Source organism: Triturus cristatus, chromosome 8, assembly GCF_964204655.1.
Source record: "Triturus cristatus chromosome 8, aTriCri1.1, whole genome shotgun sequence".
NCBI classification, from domain to species: domain Eukaryota; kingdom Metazoa; phylum Chordata; class Amphibia; order Caudata; family Salamandridae; genus Triturus; species Triturus cristatus.
The window spans coordinates 1686396719-1686411807 of NC_140591.1; the positions used below are offsets into that span (position 1 = coordinate 1686396719).

The 15089-nt window shown below is 49.5% G+C and overlaps 1 protein-coding gene across 4 annotated transcripts in view; it reads left to right on the forward strand.

Moving 5' to 3' along the window:
• The window catches only part of LOC146808607 (NACHT, LRR and PYD domains-containing protein 3-like), an 800827-nt gene that overhangs the window by 39329 nt on the left and 746409 nt on the right, over window positions 1–15089 (forward strand). The window lies entirely within an intron of this gene.

Consider the following 15089-nt stretch of genomic DNA (forward strand, 5'->3'; position numbering starts at 1 on the left):
AATTCCAATAAGGTATCCTGCCCATCACTGAGGAACCGCCCCCCCCCCACAACCCTGCCCCCCAATCCTTCTCAGGGACCCGGTGTGAGGTCATAGCTACCTCATAGGCCTTAAACCATTGCCCAATATCTTCATTCTTATGAAACTCCTTAATAACATCCTTGGGAATGAACACTCTTATTTCTACAGGCACGGACGGTGCGCTGCCAACAGAGGGAGAAATCTCTACACTCTTAGCTTTCAATTTAAATTCCCTCAACATCCTCTAATGCTCCAAATACATTCTTTTTTCCTACAAGGCCAACTTATTATTCTCCAACTCCATCTGTCTACCTATTTTGAGCTTGGCCAGCTCCATCTTATGCACTCTATCTCTCTCCCGGTCCTCCAACTCGCTTGGGGATAGGTCCTTTGATGAAACACTACTGCTTGCTCTGGAAGATACCTTCCTCCCATCCAGGCCCACTGGCCCCTCTAGCTCCCCATCTAAATTCTCTACCTCCTCCCTAGGCTCCTCAGGATGCTCAATGGCATTCCTAGATTCTACCCAGGCCTTCAGCGCCTTCAGGTATTCCTCTTTCCTTATGAGACCTTTCATAGAGACTTTAAATTTCCTGCAAGCAGCTTTGAGGTATGACACAGTGCAGGTGTCAATCCTATTTTCTTTAAAATCAATGTCAACAGATGCACTGGAGGCTGCTTTGCTCGTGGCGAAAAACAGTTGGCAGTTCTCAAAAAGCAAAAAGAAGTTCCAAGGAAAATTCTACCAAAAAGTATGTGGTTGCGTTATGGTCTGCACTCACTAGTAGTGTCCACCAATCACTGTATATGAGTCACAAATGCGAGTTCAAATCCTCACCGCTGACCACAAATGTTAGAACTGTGGAACTCTGCTTGGCAGAGGTAGGTACCTTTGTCCAAATAGGGACCATTGCTTCCAGTCAGGGTAAGGGTGCTACACTCCTAAATAACCCCTGCTCACCCCCTTGGTAGCTTGGTACGAGCAGGCAGGCTTATCTCAGAGGCAGTGTGTAAAGCATTTGTGAACACATACAGTAATACAGTGAAAATACTACAAATGGACACTACACCAGTTTAGAAAAATAATTAATCTTTACTAGACTTAACACAAGACCAAACGACAAAAATCCACAATACTGTAATCAAAAATAAGACTTTAAAATGGTAGAAAATAGCTTAGTTCAATGTAGATGGTAAATGCAACACTTTACTCTCAAAGTACCATAGATGCGTCACGCAAAACAATCAAAAGGGTCGCAGGGAAGTTGATGCGCCGTTCCGTACACTCGGAGTGGATGCGTCGGTTCCTTACTGCTGTGCAGGGGAGTTGATGCTCACTTCCTTACTGTGTGGGGAGTTGATGCGTCGTTTCTTACTGCGGCCCAGTGAACATGTGACAAGATGGCGCCTCGATGCGAAGCGATGATCCGGTGCGATAGACAAAATGGCGTCTTTGATGCAATACGACAACGTTGGATGCGATGCGTGCACACTCGACGGCTGTGCAGTGAACTCGGTAACTTCTGAGCCGCGACAGGCCCTGCGACATGCTTCTCCAGTGATGTGACGGTGACCTCTGCAGCGGCGACACGCTTCTCCAGTGATACAACACACTACGTTGGTGATGCAACGGCGAACAGCTGTGGCGGCACGTTTCTTCTGCGATTCCATGGCAACTGCTGCGGCGGCGACACGCTTCTCCTCGTTGCGTCGCGCTTTCAGTTCCCAGCGACACGCAGTCTTCTCAGAGGGCCCAAACAAGAGTAGGCACCTCTCTGCGGGTAGAATTCCCAGCGAGGGAATTCAGGGGAGCTGGTGGTGAAGTCTTGAATCCCTGAGACTTCAGGCAGGAGGTATTCTTCTTCAAGATTGTAAAAGTACGCACAAAGTTCCTTTTCTCCGTTCCTTGGCAATAAAGTAACCACTGCCGGCCAACCCCAGAAACAGCACCGGGGCAGTCTTCTCCTTCAGCTTCCTTGGTTCTTCTCCTTGGCAAAGCGTTGTCTTTATTCCTAGAAGTGATCTAAAGTTCTGGGGTCTGGGACCCCTTTTTATACACACAAATCAGTTGTCTCTGAAGGCAGAGAGTGTCTGTACCTAGTCCAAACCAGTTCTGGATGCAATCTGCCAGTGCACACCTTCTTCCTTTGTCAGTGTGGGTCAGGATCATCAGACGCACACAGGAGGTGGAGCCAGCATTGTGGAAGGCAGGCACAGCACTATTCAGGCCCAGGTGCTGCTCCTCCCACCTCTCCCAATTCAGATAGGTCTATTCAGCCTAGTGCTGACTCACCCTGCCTCCTGAAGCCACCCCAGCCCCTGTCACTCATGAACCAGACATGCAATACACAACCTAGCAGAGGCAGGCTGGATGGTCAGGCAAGAAAATACTTACTTTCTAAAAGTGGTATTTTCAAACACAGAATGTTAAAACCAGCTTCACTAAAAGATGTATTTTATCATTCTGAGTTCAGGCATACTAAACTCGTTTTTTTCCATGTTTCCTGAGTCAGTTAGGATTATAAGATGTTATAATCAAACTGCCCATTCTGGCCTATGGGAACAGGTAGCCTTGCAATAGTGTTAAACAAAATTGGCTGTAATGCACTACCAGTACATGCCACACACATCAGGGCATGTCCTACCTTTTACATACAATGCACCCTGCCCATGGGGGTACCTTGGGCCTACCTTAGGAGTGACAAACATGTAGAAAAGGGAAGGTTTAGGGACTGGCAAGTGGGTGCACTTGCCAAGTTGACATGGCAGCCCCAGGCTGCACACAGGCTCTGCAGTGGCAGACCTGAGACACACTTTTACTGGCTGCTTTTGTGGGTGGCACAACCAGTGCTGCAAGCCCACCAGCAGCATTTGGTTTACAAGCCCTGGGTACACATGGTGCACTGTACCAGGGTCTGACAAGTAAATCAAATAACCCAATCATAGAGTCACTAATCAATACATCAGTGCAACATAGGGAGCATTTGCACTGTGGTACTGAATAGCAGTGGCACAGTGCCCAACGCATCTAAACCAGCAAAACATATCAAAAACAGAGGAGGCAATCACTAAAAAATGGAAGTGTTGCAGGGATTCTGCTTATACACAGAACTATGCGTAGAACCCCAGGACCTCAGTGAATTGTGGTGTACCAGAAACTCACCTCAGAACCCAGAACCCAGTATCCGGCTAGCATAAGTGTCCCATTCGTTATCCGAGATTTAGCTCGGCGGTCCCAATGAAAAGACAACCCAGAACACGCGACTCAGTGTACTCTCAGGAATGGTGGGAATCGGAAATACCTGTTCGTATATTATTCTTACATCAGTCCACAACAAGAATAAAACAGAGACACGGTGAAAATAATAAGAGTTTATTTTTATAGACCACGTATCCTCATATGCAGTACTTTGGCTAATACAAGCAGACAAATGATTATAATTAAAACCATCAGCATCGTTACAATACCATAGAATATAAAAGGAGTGATCATGTTATAAATGACAGTGGATACTACCACCTTCCCTTTACTAAGAAGCTAATATTATTATTAGTCTAGTAGAAGGTCTCTTAGGCTTGAATAGGGGACCCCATACCTCAAAGATCAGCTTAGTGAAATCACATCACAGGAGCATCAGGAGTCTTCTCGCAGGAAGGCTCGTCTTCGGTCTGAATACTAAACATGATGTCTTCAATATTAAAAGCACCAGCTTTCAGGTATTCGCAGCTGCCTGTGTGTTATGGCTAAATAGTGGGTCGATCAACCTAGAGTGGAAAACATGCATTGTCTAACGACCCAGACTGTTTTGTCACACCATGTACAGACCAAGGTCGCTGCGCAGAGCTCGGGATGGTAACAACAGATTGCTCTCATGGGAGGCAAAGCTCGAGTCAGCAGTTTGTTTAATCAATAACATGTAAACGTGCAGTGTCGTGCGCAAAAGCAGCAAGATGGCTTTCTAACATCTAACGTGGTTATGCTAACTTAACAATGCATGGACGTATTAAGGGATTCCTTACTACAGAAGGGAGACTCACACCAATGATACCAGGTCTAACACGTGTCCCCTCCAGCTGAAATGTGGGGAGAACTACCCTTCCTCTTGGGAGTTCTCTTCACTAAGGCAGAAAAATCTGGACAAACAATCAGGATATAATTTCTTAGGAGCAGGGCTCCTACATTTATACCACAAATTTTTTGTTCTCCCAGGTCAGGGGGGCCCTTGCCTAGTTCAGTCCAGTTCTGGAGCACTTTGTTGACGCGATGCAGGCTTCTTCTTTCAGAGTGCAGGGCAGAGTCATCAGACGCTCCACAGGGGGCGGAGCCGGCATTGTGGTGGCAGAGCACAGTCCTATTCAGAGTCCAGGTGCACTCCTCCCACCCATCTACCTGTCAATCGTCCTATTCACCACCAGGCTACCTAGCCCTGCCCACCTGGGTTTCCCCAGCCCTGTCACTCACACAAGCCAGACAGCAGATACACATCACGCAGAGGCGGGCTGAAATGGTTAGGCAAGCAAAGGCCAACTTTCTAAAAGTGGCATTTGCAAACACAGAATATTAAAATAAACTTGGCTAAAAGATGTATCTTAGTATTCTGAGTTCAGATATACTAAACTCGATTTTCTACCATGTTCCCTGGGTCTGTTAGTATCATAGGATGTAACAATCTTAACAGCCCATTCTGGCCTATGAAAACAGGTAGCCTTACAATAGTGAAAAACGAAAATGGCTGTAATTCACTATTAGGACATGCCACACACATCAGGGCTTGTCCTACCTTATGCTTACAATGCACCCTGCCTTTAGGCCTACCTTAGGGGTGACTAATATGTAGAAAAGGGAAGGTTTAGGGTCTGGCAAGTGCGTGCACTTACCAAGTCAACATGGCAGTCAGGCTGCCCACAGGCTCTGCAATGGCAGACCTGAGTCACATTTTACAAGCTGCTTCTGTGGGTGGCACAACCAGTGCTGCAAGCCCACCAGCGGCATTTGATTTACAGGCCCTAGGCACACATGGTGCACTGTACTAGGGTCTGACAAGTAAATCAAATAAGCCAATCAGGGAGTCATTAATCCATTAAAACAATTTACAATAGGGAGCACTTGCACTTTGGCACTGAATGGCAGTGGTAAAGTGCCCAAAGCAGGTAGAGGAAGAGGTGTGGAGCCGCTGTCAGGGCGACTGATGCCAGAATCTGGGGATCACGCTTCGATCCCCGGCGCCGGCAGCAGATTAGCCCAGCACCATGTGACTCTGGGCAATAGCTTGCTTAATCTTCCCAACGGCCCCCAGCGCCTAAAAACCCTTACGGGTGATTGTGTGTGCTTTACAAATGCATAATTATTATTATTAATATTATTATTAAAACCAGCAAAAATACAGGAGGCAACAGCAAAAATGGAAGGGGGATCCACGCCAATGGTGCCAGGTCTAACCGGCAGTTGCACTAGATTATCAACCACTTCCTTGCATGAGCATATAGTGAAATCATTAAGGTTGTTTAATTGAACCCTTGTGATCAGTGAGTTTAGTTTCTCAAGTTTTTCATCAATCTCAAGTACAACAAGCATTGGCATAGCCAATAGTTCTGCCTTTGGGACCTTATAAGTGTTTAGCCATGCAACAGGTGATGTTGTTGCACCAAGGATATTGTGCTGCACAACTAAATACTGATAAGGTCCCAAAAGCGAGACCTATTGGCTATGCCAATGCTTGTTTATATTTCCTAACATTTTATCAACTTGTGGGTCGAAGAGTTCTTGGCTTTCAAGTGCCAGACCGATCAGATGCTGCTGATCTTCTAGGCAGAGTCCTAATGTTCTAAGCCGGGCGGCAGCTGGTGTTGGTCTCGAGGTAGTGTCCGCTGCTTCAAAGGCACACCTGCTTCTTGCGTTTGGCGCAGTCTTTCCCTCTTCTATGGCCTCTGTAGCTGCATCAGGTCCTCAATGCTCCTGTTATACCGTGTGCGACTCTGTAGCAGCTCCTACAGCTACTTGTTTGGTGCATCTATCTTTTCTCGTTCCTTACCCAGGATTGTTGTGTTGCCTGTCCCCTGGACACATGTGTGCTTCCTAGGAGTATGTATCACGAGAGAGTCTGAAGACACACGTCCAAAGGATCTGAAGCAAAGACTTTTACACAAGCGTACTAATGTACACAAACAAATAGTAAAATTGCAAGTTTTCATAATAAAGATAAACACCAAAGTAAAACTGTCCCTACGGCTTTTTGATCCTAGAATGCTTGTTGCCAGTCCAGGGAGGACCTGGCTTGGCAGTTCAGGTTGGACTGTTCCCACTGGGCACAGGGTCAAGACTGATTTGCATATATGGCTGGGTCTAAACTGGAACGGCATAATGAGCAAAAAAACGATGGATTTAGGCCCGGATCTCTGTACTGGGGTGAATGTATGACATTGTTCTGCATTCTGTGCATCAATTGTTTTTTTTTTGCATTCGTTGCTCGGTTGATATGTGAACAAACAATACCTTGCACTTGCTGTAGTAGCCAACTAACAAATATGAAAGAACCCTCCAATCGCAATCCGGTAGAATGACCTTTTTTTAAATTTACGCTCAATAGTTAATAACAGGCTATTTGCACTGGCGTGATCCGCTGGCACCGCCTAATTTCATCATATTATAACTGTAACGGAAGTAATTGATCAGTGTGAGCGAACAATCTATATATTTGTAAAAAAATGTGTCAGCAGGAAAACGCACATTCTAGGCATCTGAGTCAATTACCAAAAAATAAAATACGTTCAAAAAGTTTCCGATCTAACCACATAATGACCGGTGCAGCGTAAAGAGGCGTTCAGCCACCGACATCTGTCTCTTTAGAAGCTTCCTACACAGACCCAATACCTGTTGGGCACATTTACTGGGCGACAGATGCTTGAGTGCCAGATGTGGACAGCACAAGTGAACACGCGCAGTGTGAAAACAGTATCGGCCGAGGACGTTTGTGGAGAAAAAAATGAACGAACGCTTCTCTGTTTTGCATTCCTACCTGAAGATGGCAATTAATAAGACCGTTAAAAGTCACATTTTGTTAATTTAAAAGACGCCCTGAAGTTGCCCTGTTTCTGTGTTCAAGGTGAAGCCTCGCTGGATGAAGCTACGGAACGCCAGAAAGAACATTCAGATTCGTTGCACGAAATCAGATTTCGAGACTCGTCTTCACCAAAGGACAGAGGGCGCCGCTTTTAATTGTGACGCACAATGCGACCAAAGATGGCGGCTGTCAGTTTACATATGAGAGAGGAACTCTGCCTCAAAAGACAAACTACAACAAACATCAGCTTTACGGGGCTGCCCCGCGCAATGCTCATGGTAGGTAACAGTGGACGATTTTTCAAACAGCGATTAAATACAAATTAAAGGCGCCTTTGATCTCGGTGTGACAGGCTCGCGCAAGCCCACATGCCGAAATGCGTGTTGACAGGGCCCCGCCGAGGGCTTTTCGAGCCGGGCCGGCCTCGTGAAGCCGGCCTCAGCGGGGCGTTTGTTGGGGGCCTGACTCCGAAGCCAGCAACGTTGTCCGGAGCAGTGGGTCACGGGCCAGTGTAGTGGCATGAATGAGGGAGGCGAGACAGTTTACTGGAATGAAATGAGCCTTTTATTAACTGTATTAAATACTACGGCCCACGAGGAGCAGCGGAGGATACAACTGCCAGCCAGCGTCCTCGCGCTCTTTCTGTCCTCCTCCCGCCGCCCCCTGACGTCACAGCCATCCTCGACATCGGATTGGCCACGACGTCAGGAGGCAACATACAAGGAAAGAGGACTGTACTCCGCTTCGCAAGACTAGTACGTGAACTCACGTACAACATCTCCCTTTCTTTAACAAACTGAGAAACATACATAAATTCACCTCATAACAAAATATTCGAACCTCTTGGGAGCTCTGATATGCCTTGTTGGCCTGCGGGGAGTAACATACAGGGTGGACCCCCCCCCCCCGCTAGTGCCCGTACCATCTTGGCTTGCACTCATTACATTGTGACTGTCACTCTTCACCGTTTTGGGGCTGCTACCACTCCGGCCTTCGGTATCCCCGAGGCCATGCCACGTACTCTCACATCGGTCTGCACTTCCATGACCGGTCCGCCCTCGTACAGGAGGCGTATCCCCACTCATATCATCACCAGTGATTCCATCATTAGATTCATGATCCTGCCACTCGTACATACTGTCATCGCTCTCGGCCTCGCGCACCTGGTTGCCTCTCATGATGATTTCCTCTTGGCCAGCCTTGAGCCTGACAATGTCGTCCTTGCTACGCCATCCCCCTCCTTCCAAACAGACAGCTCCCTTTGTCACTCCTTGCACACGTACAGGGGTCTGAAATACAGATTCTCCTTTCATCACCTTGTTCGGTTTCTTCACCAACACCCAATCCCCCTGTACTATATCCTTAGCTTTGGCTCTGTTTACCATGTCAGCATACCGTTTGTTGCTTTCCTGTTTAGCCACTATCCTTTCTTTGACTCTCAACCTCTCCTCAGTCAACTCCTCAGTTTCCTCCCTCGTCATACCACTTATTAAATTTGGGGGTAAGCTCACTCATACATCTTCTCCCCCTCATCAAGTAGAACGGAGTGTGCCCCGTAACCTCATTAGGCGTGTTATGGAAAGTGTGCACCTTGTCCGCCAGAAACACTTAAACGTCCAAGTTGGAAGCAACGGCCTGTTGTACACCCTCTTTGAGGAATCTATTCATCCGCTCGACCTGCCCATTGCTCTTAGGGCTGTATAGCGGAGTCTTCTCCTGCTTGATTCCTAATCTGGCCAGGAAGTCCTTCATCTGTCTGGAAACCAGCTGGGTGCCGTTGTCGGACACCAAAATCTTCGGCTGCCCTTCACTAGCGAAAACTTTCGTCAGCACCTTGATCACCCGGTCAGTAGTGACCTCCCTGACGAACTTGTACCTGATCCACTTGGAGAAATAGTCCGTGAGAACGATGAGATGTCTGCAGTCGTCTGGCAGCAGTGTAAATGGGCCGGCGAAGTCAATGGCAACCTTGATCCATGGGCCGGCAGGAATGTCCACCAATTGCAGCTCCCCCTTCGCAGTCTTCCAGTGCTTGTCGGCCCTTAAGCACGGCCCGCATCGATCAATGAAACTGACGACGTCGCTGCACATCCCAGGCCACCAGTAGTATTGCTTGAGGAGATTCTTTGTGGCAGTACCGCCGGGATGGCCCCTGTGAGCTATCCTGATTAGCTTTTCTCTCAAACCTTCCGGCGGCACAAACAGCTCATGTCTCTTCACAAAACCGCCTTCGATGGTAAGTTCAGGGCTAACCTGTTATAAACTCCTGAGTGCGCCATGCAAGTTCCGGACCGGGGGCCAACGAGCCGTCATGTGGTCCATCACCCTCCGAATAGTCATGTCCTTCTCCTGGGCCGTCAACCACTCTTCCTCAGTAATGGATCCCTCGCAAAGGACCGTAGCATCCACCATCGCCACGACGCATTCCGTGTCATCTAGGGTACCGTCCCCTTCATCCATGACCGGCATGCGCGATAGGCAATCTGCCCTGCAGTTGAGGCCGCCCTTGATGTGTCTGATGACGAAGTGATACTCCTGCAGCTTGGACAGTAGACGTAGAAGCCTCGAGCTGGCCTTCCCATTACCGCGACCTTCGCCGTCCATCATGTAGATCAAGGGTTTGTGGTCAGTGACCAGCTCGAACTCCATACCCCACAGGTAGTTCTTCAGTTTCTCCACAGCCCAGACGCACGCGAGCGTTTCCCGCTCGATAGAGCTGTAGTGCTTCTCAGCGTCACTCAGTGACCGGGATATGAAAGCGACTGTGTTCTCCTTCTTCCCTTGAAACTGGCAAAACACTGCGCCGATGCCCTTGGCGCTAGCATCAACTGTGATCACGTTCCGGAGGTCCCTGCTGTATGGTTGTAGCACTGGAGCCGCCACGATGGCCTGTTTGACAGAATTAAAAGCATCATGTTGTACCTGCGCCCACGTGAATTTCTCGTTCTTGCGCAGCAACTTCCTTAGGGGCTCCACCATGGTCGCGTACCCCTGCATGAATTTGGAATAGTATTCACTGAGCCCCAGAAATGATCGTAAGGCGTCTTTGTCCCCTGGACACGGAGCATCGCGTATGGCCCTCACCAAGTCCTCTTTAGGCGCAATGCCGTCTGGGGTCAGTACATGCCCTAAGTATTCGATCTTCCCCTCCATGAACTTGCATTTGTCCTGGGAGACCGTCATCCCTTTTTCTCGCAGCACCTCCAGCACTTTGCTCAGCAGCTCCAGGTGCCCCTCCTCATCTCGCGTGTGTACTAGAATGTCGTCCTGGAATGCTTCTACCCCCTTCATGTCGCAGAAGAGCAGATCCATCAACTTCTGGAAGACACCGGAGGCCGATGCAAGGCCGAATGGGAGACGGACGTACCTGTACGCTCCGAATGGAGTAATAAAGGTTGTCAGTTTCTTGGAATCCTCCGTGAGGCACACCTGGTGGTACGCGGACTTCAGGTCTATCAGAGTGAAAAACCTCGATCCAGACGTGGAAGACAAGATCTCTTGAATGTTGGGCAGTGGATGGCTGTTCACCAGAATATTTCTGTTCAAGGAGCGCAGGTCCACACACAGCCGAATGTCCCCTGTCCTCTTCTTCTTGGACACCACGATAGCGGACACCCACTCTGATGCGCCTGCTTCCTCTATCACCCCCTCCGTTTTCAGCCTATCCAGAACAGCCTTCAGCTCCCCTCTGACAGATAGGGGAACCGACCTGACCTTGTGCTTTATTGGCACGGCACCCTCTTTCAACCTTATGGCGTGCACAAATCCTCTCACACATCCTACTTTGTTCTCAAAAACAGACTCAAATTTGCCGATGACCGCAGCCAAACCCTCATGCACATCGTCGGGCTGCACGTAGTTGACCCAATCATCCCTCAGAACTATGGGATCATCCGCCCCCGGGACCAGCATCACACCCAGCTTCGCCAGGTCCTTCCACCCCACCAGGCTCCTTCCTTTTTCAGCCACATATATCTTCGTTCGCACTGTTCTCCCCCTAAAGGTGAGGGAGTCCCAGAAGTACCCCATCATCTCTATGTCTTGTTCCCCAAAGGCCTTCGGATTCACATCCGTCTCATGCAATCGCACACCCTGCCATTTCAAATCAAATGTAGTATCAGATATCAGGGTAATAGGGGAACCAGAATCGGCCGTAAATGGCAATTCAACAGCACCAATCAGGACGGAGCCAATAGGCCCCTTCACTCTACCATCCTCAGCATCAATGGACAGCACGATGTCTGCTTCCGCATCCACATCAGTATCGCTCACCGAGCTCACTTTCATGCCCCCACCAGGTCTCCTGGCTTTACACACAGCCGCGAAATGGCCCACCTTCTTGCACTTAGAGCAGCTTTTGGACAGGGCTGGGCAGGTCCTGCTATCCGCCAAGTGGTCCCTCGACCCACACCTAAAACAAGCGAGCGGCCTCCTGCCCCCCCTTCTATCACCAGCCGCCCTGTCTAGAGTCTTGGGTGCACTTTTCTGTCTGTCCTGCACATAGAACACGTTTGAAGCCTGACTGGTGCTCGCAAGTTCCTTCGTGGATACCATGGAGCGTTCAACGGCCTTCGCAATGGCCACCACATCTTTCAGCGAAGGGTTCCTGCAAGAGAGCAACCGTTCCTGCACCTTCTTAGAATGGCAGTAGAACACCACCTGGTCCCTGATGTAGGTATCAGTCATCTCCGCAAATTCACAGTCTTGGGCCAAAACGCGCAGACAAGCAATATATTCCTCGATAGTCTCTCCCTCCTCTTGCTTCCGCAATGCAAATTTATGGCGCCCTACCATGATGTTACCCTCCTCAGAATATTGCAGTTCAAGCCGCTTAACCGCCTCCTGGTACTCATTCAGGGGAGCGAGGGCCCCCGGAGGGTCCACATAAACCGGTAAGCTGTCGAAAACCTCTTGGCCAGCTTTCCCCAACAGTCCGAATAGAAGTGACTTCTTCCGCTCGGGGCTATACCCCTTACCATCAATGGAGACGATATAGTTTTCAAAGCGCGCAGCCACCCCTTCCATTTCATGCACGGCTTACCCGGAGAGTCCAGGAAGAGGGGTGGCACACAAATATTGATAGGCTGCGCCATGGCTGGAGATCAGGCACACACCCGGAGCAGGACACGTGGGACAGGAGCGCAGCACGCAGACAGTTCCCAGGCAGCGCAGAAGAACACCACAGGGCGCAGGAAAGCAGGGGACCAGGAACACACCGGCTGAACCACCAGCGGAACACGCAGGGGCTGGCAAGGGTCTGGCGCTACAGCATACAGCCTGAGCCACAGGCGGCAGGAAGCACTAAGGAACAGCAGAAAGGGTGCTCCCACCACAGCAGCTCACCGGAGGCAGCTCACGGGGTCGTCAGGGCGCGATTGCGCATCACCAGCAGCAGACAGCAGCAGACGGCAAAGCAGGGCTCACTGGCAGAGAGCAACGCATCCAGCAGGCAGGAGTAGAGGCAAGGAGACATCCGCGATGGAGTCCACCGCGCAGGAGCAAACGAGGAGACATCGGCGCGCCACAGCAGCACCACAGGAACATCAGGCACGTCGGAATTCACTCGTGGGCCGCAACAAAAGCTTTAACCCTCGTCGCCATTTGTAGTGGCATGAATGAGGGAGGCGAGACAGTTTACTGGAATGAAATGAGCCTTTTATTCACTGTATTAAATACTACGGCCCACGAGGAGCAGCGGAGGATACAACCGCCAGCCAGCGTCCTCGCGCTCTTTCTGTCCTCCTTCTGCCGCCCCCTGACGTCACAGCCATCCTCGACATCGGATTGGCCACGACGTCAGGAGGCAACATACAAGGAAAGAGGACTGTACTCCGCTTCGCAAGACTAGTACGTGAACTCACGTACAACAGCCAGCTCGCTGGGGGTGGCAGATGGTTTCATTTGTAGCGCACGCCCACTCCGCGACAAATTTTAGGTAGAGGCCCGGCTGTGGAGGAGAGGGAAGTAATGCCTGGTTGCACCTGTCGCTTTCATTAATAACAAAAGTGGGGAGTCCAACAGCGAGTGAAGAAAAACTAAAGAAAACCGTTGAGCTACGCTTTAGTGGCTCGATAAATCAGGCAACTCGCTGGCATTAGAGGACTGTAACCCCCCACCTCCTTCAAAGCCTCTCTCTTTCCCGCTTACTCTGACTTTAAGGAATTTAAGACATTAAAAAAGGACATCATGGACTTATTCAACAAGTGCGCGCGCCTCGCGCTAAAAGTAAAAAAATAAATGTATGACGAGGAGAGGAGGAGGCAGCGGGGTAGGGGAGAGAGGATGGGGCCTGCGCCTGTTTCCCTTGCGGGAGTAAGCAGGAACAATCTGTCAAAGCTCGCTCCCGCAAGGGAATCACCAAACGTGCACGCGTTGCCATTGAAAGCAACGCAACGCGTGCACGTTTTGGGGGGAAAAAGCAGATCGATTGCAAGAGGTCCCCCCTATGGCCCCTCCTTGCACAACTCTGCAAACGCGCCTCTTGGTGCGCTCTGTGTTGGGAGATTAAGTCCCCGTGGCTAGTGAGGGTCCCTGGGAGCCAACTAGGCCACCGGGAACCACCAGTATGCTCCACACACTGGAATTGCTAAGAGGTCTTCAAAGGCCATGCCCCCCCTTTCTCCACCACTCTGCAAAGGCACCTCCTGCACAGTACTGGTTGGGGGATGAAGTCCACTTTACTCCTGAGGGACTTTGGGGGCTAAGAAGCCCTCCTACGCAGTGGAATTCCTGAGCACTGGTTGGAGCCCCAGCCCCCTTTCTCCATCATTCTGCAAACGGGACTACCAGTTAAAGATGCAGTTTTTATGTAATAGGTTTCACATTTGCAAGAGTTAGAGCTATTGGCTTTGCAATTCAAAGAAAGCGTTTTACTAATGTTTTTTGAAGTGGAGTGGATGTACTTTGTGTGTAGTGGAATTATGTGGTGTGTTGTGCAGTGAAATTATTTGGATAGAAAGTATGTGGCATGGGGGGGCGTGGCTTGCGCGCCGCAGGAAATGGCGGACTTGATGTGAGCTCCGCTGCGTCGCGGGACTCCGGCACTATTTTGGAACCTTGTATGTCTCCTCTTCCGACGGCGAGTGATGGTTTCTTGCCGGTGAAGATGCGGTGACCCTGGATACCGCTTTCCTGTTGCCTTTCACGAAGGATTTCTTCCTCTTTGTCCCGGCGGTTATCTCGCCTCACAAAGACGCGAGCGGCCGCTATTTTGGATCGCGGAGCTCGCTCCTGTTCTTACGCTGCTGAAATGCCACTGTTATTCATCTCTTCAGCGCCGCAAGTTGCTCTGCTTATTTTTATCGCTCCTTATGCTCCTGAGAATTTACCATATGGCATAACATGGGCCTTATCTTTGCCGCCTCATCTTATTCTTTTCTTCTTCTACCTTCATGATGACCGTGGGTATAGCGGCCTCCACTCTTCACTGACTGAATGAGTAATGTCACTTTGGTGGTCATGACTTGTGCGTCAACAGCCCTGACAGCACTGATGTGCTCTACATTGTAGCTTAGGGCTTCGCCCGCCCTTTTTGAAGCCTCACAGCTTTCTAGTGCCAGGAATCAGCCTCAGCACCTTTTGACAGGCAGTAACCCTTTGTTTACTGTTCACTTTTGGAAGTCCTACTTCTTCGCTTTGGATATTTTTGAACTTTCTTTGGTACCTGGTGGCTACATACTTCTGCTGAACACAATGTCTACTGACCCACATTTTACCAAACCTTCCACTTCTGGTACACAACCTAAGCGGCACAAAAACGACCCGCCTTCTCCTATCCATTCTTCTCAAAATCCTGTTTTGGACTCTATTCTTGATGAAGTTCGTGGTCTTCAACCCTTCATGTCAACTACTAGTGAAAAGTTGAAGCAGATTGAGGAAAGATGGATCATCATGGAAAGCAAGGTTTTTGATCAGGAGCAGCGGGTTAGTGATTTGCAGGATGCTTCTACGAAAATTCCACTTCTGGAACAGGAAATTCATAAACTTAAACTTCATACTGAGGACCTT